Below are 9,287 nucleotides of genomic sequence, written 5' to 3'. Positions count from 1 at the left end.
TATTCTGAAAAATGTATGTCCTCAGTCTGGTAGCCTATGGACAAACATTAAGAATAAGCTATGTGGTGAGTTGATGCTTTATCGGCAGCTAGTTAGCTAGGTGAATTGATCATGCTACTTTGTATACGTTGTTTGTTGGCATCCTTGTACTTTACAAAGTTTTTGGAACAGATCCCTGTTGGAACGTTCCACAAATTATACCCACCCTAAACCTCCCCTGCTGTCTACTTTGCAGTGGCTTACAGGAGAGACCGAAACATAAGGGATGTCTATGACGAACGCTTCCTATCAGACAGACCGGTGAGTGTTTCTGTCTGTGGAAAATGTTGTTCGGTTTATATATTTATAATTGTACTAATTTACTTTCTATTATAATACTTAACAGAACCTAGCTGAGGAACGCTCAACTCCGTTCTCTTATATCGAGGTGGAGGTGAGTATTGGTAACTGGTCGCATGATTTGCTAGCAACAACATTGTCTCGCCGTCAGTCGATACTTGTGAATATTTCTGAAAAAACTTACCGTTCCTTCTGTGTGGGGTGCTGAAATTCATACTTTTAATAAAAATACAACCAGTGACTTTTTCCTCATTTGGGTTCTAGTGGCCTTGACGTACTACGTCAGTTGAGATTCAATTGGGAAAAAGTTGATCAACAAAAATGAGGAAAATGTTAGTGGTTTTATTCAATAAACGTTTTTATTAAAAGTATGAACTTCAGCACCTGCAGTTGTACAGGTAAGCGTTTCCAGAATGAAAAGTTGTGCAAGTATCAACTGATGGTGACTCAATTTCGTTGCTAGCAAATCATGTGACTAGTTATCAATACTCAACTCCGCCTTGATATTATAGGTCAACCATTATGATTTTTCAACGCCGATACCGATTATTGGAGGACCAAAAAAAGCCGATGCCGATTTTTGTAAATATTTATAATAATGACAATTACAACAATACTGAATGAACAATGAACCCTAATATAATTAAATAATTAATATAATGCATAACATCTATTTAGTCTATTTAGTCTCAAATAAATAATGAAACATGTCAATTTGGTTTAAATAATGCAAAAACAAAGTGTTGGAGAAGATAGTAAAAGTGCAATATGTGCTCAGAACATGAGAACATATGAAAGCTGGTGGTTCAATATTCCCAGTTAAGAAGTTTTAGGTTGTAGTTATTATAGGAATGATGACTTTCTCTCTATACCATTTGTATTTCATATACCTTTGACTATTGGATGTTCTTATAGGTACTTTAGTATTGCCAGCCTAATCTCGGGAGTTGATAGGCTTGAAGTCATAAACAGCGCTGTGCTTCGAGCACTGTTAACAACTGCTCGCAAACGCAGGAAAGTGCTGTTTGAATGAATGCTTACGAGCCTGCTGCTGCCTACCACCGCTCAGTCAGACTGCTCTATCAAATCATAGACTTAATTATAATAAACACACAGAAATTTGGTCATTAATATGGTCATAATCAGAAAACGATTCATTTTTGCGAAAACCAGAAACGGTTATATTCTTTCCGTGAAAATACGAACCATTTACGTATTTTTGGTCGAACTGGTGGCAACCCCTAAGTCTAACCCTAAATATTGCTGTTACATTGCACAACCTTCAATGTTGTGTCATAATTATGTAAATTCTGGCAAATATATTTGTCTTGTTGGAAGAAACACAGTTCGCAACGAACCAGGCGGCCCAAACATGTTGCATATACCCTGTCTCTGCTTGCACTGAAAGCAAGAGAAGTGACACCAATTTCCTAGTTAATATTGCCTGCTAACATACATTTATTTTAACTAAATATGCAGGTTTAAAAAATAATATACTTTTGTGTATTGAGTTTAAGAATAGGCATTGATGTTTATGGTTAGGTGAATTTGTTCAACGAATGTGCTTTTTTTCGCGGAATGCGCGCTTTTGTTAAATCATCACCCGTTTGGCAAAGTTTAAGTAGGCTGTGATTCTCGACTGAATAAACATTAACTCTAACATTAAGTTACCAATGCTCATTCATCCCTCCTCTCCCCGTTAACCTATTCCCCAGGTCGGTTGCTGCAAAATGAGAACGTTGTTCTCAGTCAAAACTTACCTGCTGTAAAATAACGGTTACAATAAAAAAATAAAAAACAGGCACCGCGTTGTTTTAATGCAACGCCAGGAACATTCTAATGATACCTAGGTTAAGATCCCATCAACGCATGTGTTACGTTAACGTAGTGATTAATGAAGACTTGGATTGTTTTTTTATAAGATAAGTTTTAATGCTAGCTAGCAACCTTACCTTGCATTTACATTTCCAGCCGCCACAAAGGTCCTTGTTGACGCGTGCACATGTGATAACAGGTGGTCAGCCTGCCACCCAGTTTCCTCATGGATTGCAATGTAATCAGCCATTATCGGTGTCCAAAAAGGCAGATGACCAATTGTTATGAAAACTTGAAATCGGCCCTAATTAATCGGCCTTTACTTGATATAAGAGAAAAGAGTTGAGCGTTCCTGAGCTCCACAGAACTGCCTTGTTTCCATCCTGAAAATTAAATGAATTATATGATTCACTGAGAATTACAATTACGGGATTTTTCTAAAATAAACGGTTTCATCTAGAAATAAAAATAATAAATAGCTTTCTAGAGGACATAATCCTAATCTTGTTTCTCTTTCTCTTCTTTCACATCGAAATGTAATTAATTGTAGGCCCCATATCCCAGATCAGCTGGAGCAGGGCCTGTAGAGAGGAGGCCGGCTGGTTTCGGAAGGCCAGACGAGGAGTACAATCGAGGGTTTGAGTACGACGGGCCTCGCTTTTATCCAAATGGAGGCCCTCGAGGTTACCATGGCGAGGATCAAAGAGGCTACCATGGCGACAGCCTTCATTTTCCTAACGAGCGCAGAGGTATCCCACCTTCCCGGAGAGTAAGTGGCTTGTTGTCAGACAATGAATAAACCATTATTGTATACGCACAATTTAAGCCTCATGCCAAGGAAGCATAATATCTGCCCATCAATCTACTGTACATGCTGGGTTTACAAGCACAAAAGAATGTGCCCCATATCGATTGCATTAGTATGATTTGAGAAGCTGCAAGAAATGTTTCTCTGACAGAGTAGAATGTGAACACCACAATGGAAGTGCTTCTACATCTMCATTGCTTGCTCTTTGGGGTTTTAGGCTGGGTTTCTGTATAAGCACTTTGTGACATCTGCTGATGTAAAAACMGCTGTATAAATGCATTTGATTGAAGTACTGAATTTAGGTCAGAGTACAGTCAATGCTAAAGTTATAGGGTATATGATTATAGTACAGCTAGAAATCCATTATATACACAGCCAACTGTATGAGGAGTTTATTTCAACCTCTGACGCCACTTGGTGTTCAGATAAAGAATTACATGTTGTGTAGAAGATGCTCTGTCAATCACTTTCATTTGTGCATGGACCCCAGGAAGAGTAGCTGTGGACCCCAGGAAGAGTAGCTGCTGCTTTTGCAACAGGGAATCTTAATAAAATACAGAGGATTGGAAAGTAATATTAAAAAAAAAAAAATACTGTCTAATCAACAGCAGTATCATTGTGTGTTTCTCAGGATGGGATACCTGTAGATACAGTTGAAGTCGGAAGTTTACATACACTTAGGTTGGAGTCATTAAAACATGTTTTTCAACCACTCCACAAATTTCTTGTTAACGAACTCTAGTTTTGGCAAGTCGGTTAGGAAATCTACTTTGTGCATGACACAAGTAATTTTTCCAACAATTGTTTACAGACCGATAATTCACTGTATCACAATTCCAGTGGGTCAGAAGTTTAAGTTGACTGTGCCTTTAAACAGCTTGGAAAATTCTAGATAAATGTAGTCATGAAGCTTCTGATAGGTTAATTGAACATAATTTGAGTCAATTGAGGTGTACCTGTGGATGTATTTCAAGACCTACCTTCAAACTCAGTGCCTCTTTGCTTGACATCATGGGAAAATAAAAGAAATCAGCCAAGACCTTAACCCCTCTGTTCTTCCTTGGGAGCAATTTCCAAACGCCTGAAGGCACCACGTTCATCTGCACAAACAATAGTATGCAAGTATAAACACCATGGGACCACGCAGCCGTCATACCGCTCAGGAAGGAGACACGTTTGTCTCCTAGAGATGAACGTACTTTGGTGCGAAAAGTCAAATCAATCCCAGAACAACAGCAAAGGATCTTGTGAAGATGCTGGAGGAAACGGTACAAAAGTATCTATATCCGCGTAAAACAAGTCCTATATCGACATAACCTGAAAGGCCGCTTAGCAAGGAAGGAGCCACTGCTCCAAAACCGCCATTAAAAGAGCAGACTACGGTTTGCAACTGCACATGGGGACAAAGCTCATACTTTTTGGAGAAATGTCCTTGGTCTGATGAAACAAAAAATTAGAACTGTTTGACCATAATGACCATCGTTATGTTTGGAGGAAAAAGGGAGAAGCCGAAGAACACCATCCCAACCGTGAAGCACAGGGGTGCTTTGCTGCAGGAGGGACTGGTGCACTTCACAAAATAGGTGGCTTCATGAGGGAAGGAAAATTCTGTGGCAAATGGCTTAAGGACAACAAAGTCAAGGTATTGGAGTGGCCATCACAAAGCCCTGACCTCAATCCTATAGAAAATTTGTGGGCAGACTGAAAAAGCGTGTGCAAACAAGGAGGCCTACAGACCTGACTCAGTTACACCAGCTCTGTCAGGAGGAATTGGCAAATTCCTCCAACTTATTTGGGGAGCTTGTGGAAGGCTACCAGAAACTTTGACCCAAGTTAAACAATTTAAAGGCAATGCTACAATACTAATTGAGTGTATGTAAACTTCTGACCCACTGATGTGATGAAAATAAAACTGAAATAAAATAAAATTCTACTATTATTCTGACATTTCCCATTCTAAAATAAAGTGGTGATCCTAACTGACCTAAACAGGGAATTTTTACTATGATAAATGTGGAATTGTGAAAAACTGAGCTTAAATGTATTTGGCTAAACTTCCGACTTCAACTGTATGTTGTCCAGTACTGTCTAATCAACAGCAGCATCACAGTGTGTTTCTCAGGATGGACACCTGTAGATATGTTGTTCAGTACTGCAAAGCCCCGCCATGTAAAGCAGGTTAATTTGACAATAAAAAGTAATTCCCTGCGTCTGTGTTCTAGCCGGAGGAGCCGTACCCTACCCTTCTAGACCACCTCCTAGAGAGGACCCCCACACAACACGCCAGATGGAGTTCAGGTAGGCACAACTCTCACACACTCCTGGATATTTGTTTTGAAACTTTCATCAGGAGAATTGAAGTTTAATCTTCAAGTAGTCTAACCTTGTATAACCAAACGGATCACCGTTCTGTTTCACTACAAGTAGCTCTCTTGAACCCCACCCATCCCCCGGGGGAAAATGATGCACTGTCATTATCTAAGTGACCAGAAGATGGCATTGTTGCACCACTTGTTTACCATGACAACCCGTCTTTTTGACACAGCAGCTCCCCAATCAGCCCTGTAGACTGAAGCCATGTCTGTATTGATTTGCATATCTGTGTGTCTCATTCTGTGTGAAATGTTTACATAGTACCAGAGAATGATGACATGCGCATCAGGTCTGGGCCACATCGGGCCCCCGTCCACCTCTCTGCTCACAAAGCGCTCTCCTGGGACTGGGAGAGAAACACACAAACACCTCAGGGTCTACTGCTGCCGCCTCTGCTTTCACACCACGCACACCTGGGTTCAAATGGTATTTGAATTCATTTCAAATATTTTATCTGGCCTTGATTGAACTTTGCCTGGCTGAATGGCTCCATAAAAAGTCCCAAAACAGAAAACCCACCCATCTGACACTCCAGGCAGACTAGAGCAAAACAGAAAACCCACCCATCTGACACTCCAGGCAGACTAGAGCAAAACAGTAACCCCACCCATCTGACATCAGCAGACTAGAGCAAAACAGAAAACCCCACCCATCTGACACTCCAGGCAGACTAGAGCAAAAGAAAACCCACCATCTGACACTCCAGGCAGACTAGAGCAAAACAGTAAACCCCATCTGAACTCCAGCAGACTAGAGCAAACAGAAAACCCACCCATCTGACACGGCAGACTAGAGCAAACAGAACCACTCTGACACTCCAGGCGACTAGAGCAAACAGAAAACCCACCATCTGACACTCCAGGCAGACTAGAGCAAACAGAAAACCTCTGACACTCAGCAGCTAACAACAGTCCCATCTGACACTCAGGCAGACTAGAGCAAACAGAAAACCCCACCATCTGACACTCAGGCGACTAGAGCAAAACAGAAAACCCACCATCTGACACTCCAGACAGACTAGGCAAACTGAAAAGATTTCAAATGGTATTTGACCAGTCTGCACAGCGTGAGCGTACCATTTCTGTTGCAGCACGGGGTGGCAAACTAGTCTTAAACCTATTTATCTGTCTCAGTCTGCTGGTGTAACCTGACATGATGGAGGTGAAGGAAGGTACAGGGATAAAATGGCGTCTACTGAGTGACCCTCTGGAACAGCACCATCACTATGACAGGAGTCATACAAGGACATAGGGCTTGTCACACACTGTGTAAGGCAGTCGCTACACTACGACGTTGTAAGGTGATGGCCAGAGTGTGACAGAGCAGGGGTCTGTGACTGTCCCGGGGTCAAGGAGAGGTACATGAAGGAGCAGAACTCATCTGTTATTTTAAAGGCCAGGTGTTCAGGGCTGTAGGTTTTCTTCTCCTACTTACCTTCTCAGTTCCTCGGTGAAATAATAGAGAAAGTAATTACTGCGATAAATCAGGTTAATGTTGAGAGGTTATGATAGTCACACACGCCCCGAGGCCCCTGCAATCCGGTTAGTTAGGTTAGGTCTGGCCGTTGTTATTTGTCTTGGCATATTTACCTGTCGTGACAGTGTAAAGGTAAGGATGCATAAAGAGACTGAGAGATTACTTAGTCTGATTCAACCGAAGTTGACTGATGTTCAAACTGTATCCTCATACAGTTGTACTCTTGACCTGAACTATAATCCACCAGGTCTAAAGTCATTAGATTGAGTTCTCCTTTTAGTGATCACTGATATGTGTATTTAGGTAGTAATGTTGAAGTCCGTTCAGGCATTCTAAGAGTTAAAGACTGCAATATAATATAATATATATATAGACTACAGTAACCACAGGTTTGAGAGTGAGAGCAACCGCCTTACTTCATCAACACAGCAGCAATTTATCAAAATATGTTCTACTTGAACAACCGTCTCTAATTCACACCTAGGCTGTTCATTTCACCCCGTTGGTCAGTTTGGTCAGTTAGAGCCCACTGTTAAACAGCCAGGGGGTCACAGTTACAGTTCAGAAGAGGGAGGTGAAAGTAGCAGGCTGATATTTAGGGGTAATATCGGCAGTAAAGACACATGTGGCCATTTGCTTTGAGCACAGACGGGGTCAGACGAGGTCAGTACCCTTCGAACAACACCCTGTCTGCGTTCCAAATGGTACCCATTCCCCTGTATAGTGCACCCTTTTAACCAGAGCCCACAGTGCACTATGTAGGGAACAGGGGGCCATTTGGGATGCGTCCCCTGGGTCATTAAAGTTTTGTGAGGTCGGTCACTCCAAGCTGCTGGTTGGTTGGTTGGGGACGAGGGGAGATGAGGTTCAGGCTGGGGTCGCTGGAGACCAGGTGCCTTTCATTTGTTTATACCCCCTCCTGCCCCTTGGCCTGCCTGCCTGCCTGGCTGGGTCATTCTACTGCCTGTCGTATAGGAGGCACATAATCAGCGAGGGCAACAAACCAGAGAGGATCAACAGTCCCAACAGGAGAGAGAGGGCTGGAGGGTAAACTAATGTTCCTGGTTTTACTCTGCTAACACAGATGTGTGTTTAGGAAGATAAAACTACCAGGGCTTAGCCTTTGCACAGAGAGCAACGGTAGAGTTTTAACAGAGTCATTAAAACCACTTAGAAATACCATTTAGCCTAAAGATATTTAGATAAATATGTAGTTGGTTACGTTTCTGTCCAAATACATTTTGGAAGAGAATTGATTCATAATGTGATTATCTTGTGGATTTTCAGTCCTAATCTGTAGCAGTACTTTCCCCTCATTTTACAATGTCAGACATGAGAGGAATGTAAAAATTCTTCAGGTTTGGTGCTCATATTGTGACCAGGGTGGTGTTCTGTTGCTGTGGTGGTATGTCGTCTCTACGGTACTCATCTGTATACCATCTACCTCGGCCCGGCGCTCCCCTGTCTAGGAGCCTGTCTCACTGGTCTCCGACCTTCACCCTACGACCACGGGGTCCACCCTCCTGTCCGTGTCTGTCCCGGCAGCACTACAGGCTCCCGTGCTGATCCACCGTGACCAGGGGAGGAGTTATCTAAATAAACCCTTCAACATCTTGACAGGAGGGTCTTGTGTCGAGGGACGCCCCCTTCTTAACCCAGATGTAGCAGGAGATCAACAGAGAAGGTTAATGGTTTCTCTGAGTGGAGTTGGACTACTGGATACTTAGTGCTCAGTGACCGCCGTCCAATGACAGTTGAAGCAGTCTTGTTGAAGCAGTCTTGTGAAGCAGTCTTGTTGAAGCAGTCTTGTTGAAGCAGTCTTGTTGAGCAGTCTGTAAGCAGTCCTCTAAAGTCAGGCCTAATCGCTCTGACACAGTGCAGATGGAAAGCTTTGACGAACAGCAGATGTAGGCTAGTGACCAAGACTCCAAGACATTCCCCTCCTACCTTTTATATACCAGTATGCAAAGTGGTGGTGACCTTTGGTTAAGATATAGCCTACCGCTTCCACTGATGTACTGTTTTTTTAACCTCTTAGTTTACCTCAGTCCTTTAATTGCCAAGTACCTCCAGTATTAAAGCTGATGTGTACAGTGTGCTGATGAGATGTGGTCCTTGATGTGTGATTGTCTTTCCACCAGAAGCAGTGCCGTGCAGCAGCACCTCCCCCCAGCGTCAGGGCTCAGGGATGTACCCTGCACCCCGCTCCCTGTCTGCTGTGGTCCCAGAGGGGGGTGATGACACCTGATGCAGGCCATCCTCAACCTGGACAGAGGGTATGTTATCTGGTCTGGTACTACTACTACTATCCATTACTAACTGACAGAGGGTATGTATCTGTCTGATACTACTACTATCCATTACTAACTGGACAGAGGGTATGTATCTGTCTGGTACTACTATCCATTTAACTAACCTAGATCAGAGGGTATGTATCTGTCTGGTACTACTATCCATTACAACGGCTTCCTGCTTC

At 42.7% G+C, this 9,287-nt stretch overlaps 1 pseudogene; it reads left to right on the top strand.

Moving 5' to 3' along the window:
- The first annotated feature begins 210 nt into the window (after nucleotides 1-210).
- Nucleotides 211-9,287, top strand: part of LOC112079355 (uncharacterized) — an 11,711-nt pseudogene continuing 2,634 nt past the window's right edge.

The sequence above is a fragment of the Salvelinus sp. IW2-2015 genome, unplaced genomic scaffold, assembly GCF_002910315.2.
Source record: "Salvelinus sp. IW2-2015 unplaced genomic scaffold, ASM291031v2 Un_scaffold7695, whole genome shotgun sequence".
NCBI classification, from domain to species: Eukaryota; Metazoa; Chordata; class Actinopteri; order Salmoniformes; family Salmonidae; genus Salvelinus; species Salvelinus sp. IW2-2015.
The sequence above is the reverse complement of the archived record's forward strand: the minus strand, read 5'-3'. Positions and strand labels throughout refer to the sequence as shown.